We start from the raw sequence: 1,043 nt of genomic DNA on the forward strand, positions 1-1,043 counted from the left end.
GTTAACAAAAATAATTACGATGATAGACGGTAATATAGCTTACGAGGTACTGTACCCGTCAAAGTATTGATCTTCTTTAGGAGGTGAATCCTCCACAACAACTTTTTTCTTTTTTGGTTGTGTTCTGGGTGGAAAAAAAAGAGTACCAATCAGAAATAAGAAATTAATTTTATCACAGAATAGTCGTCTAATCTAATTATATGCAAAGAAGTGCTTACTTTTTTGGTGTTGTTTTTGTTTTTTTCTTTTTCTTCTCCTTCTCTGCAGGTGATGATTCTTCGCTCCTATAAGTTAATAATAGACACTTCAGTTAATACACGAAATCTTTATAATGAAGCCAAAAGAAAGGAGTAATAATTTCAGAACATTACTCATCACTTGGTTCAGATTCAGATTCTGAATCAGAATCTGACTCCTCTTGCCTCTGCTTTCTTTTTCTGGAGTCGACTCTGGAAGGCAAACAATCATTATTTAGAACATACTAAAAATACACCCAAATGAATTCACAACATACACCCAACTGAATATACAATATACATCCAACGCAGCAAACGAACACACCCAGCTTAATAAACTACACACACCCAACGTGATCAACAAAATACACCCAACTTGAAAAAGAAATTACACCCAAGTATGGTACTTACTTTTTCCCCTTTTTGCTGGGGTGTTTTCTTCCTGAATCCTCTGAGTCTTCTTGAGTCTCAGACTCAGAGGTAGAAGTGTCAATGTCAGTAGCTGTTTCTGTCTCTGAAGACGATGTTGGACTCGCCTTCCTTTTTTTTGTTTTTTTGATTTCTTGTTTTTTTTCTTTTTTCTCTTTTTTTTTTATTATTATGACAAAGAAGATGCATATGTTCTAAATGATGAATGCATGAGTGATTACCCATTTTCCAAATTTTCTCAATGAACACCTAAAGCACTAACTACCAATGATTTCCCATAAATTCCCCTACACTTGATTAACACACACACTCAAACCCAAGCTAATCAAAGATACAATTCAAGGACATTAATGGTTTTTCACTTAGGGCAAATGATGT

At 34.4% G+C, this 1,043-nt stretch overlaps 1 long non-coding RNA gene across 1 annotated transcript; it reads right to left on the minus strand.

Annotated features, from left to right (window-relative positions):
- On the minus strand, positions 20 to 411 carry LOC107609516. Its single transcript, XR_001613170.2, has 3 exons — positions 372 to 411; positions 219 to 284; positions 20 to 124 (listed from the first exon to the last, which is right to left on the minus strand). It is a non-coding gene; the product is annotated as an uncharacterized LOC107609516 (long non-coding RNA).

Source organism: Arachis ipaensis, chromosome B07 (genome assembly GCF_000816755.2).
Source record: "Arachis ipaensis cultivar K30076 chromosome B07, Araip1.1, whole genome shotgun sequence".
Taxonomy (NCBI): domain Eukaryota; kingdom Viridiplantae; phylum Streptophyta; class Magnoliopsida; order Fabales; family Fabaceae; genus Arachis; species Arachis ipaensis.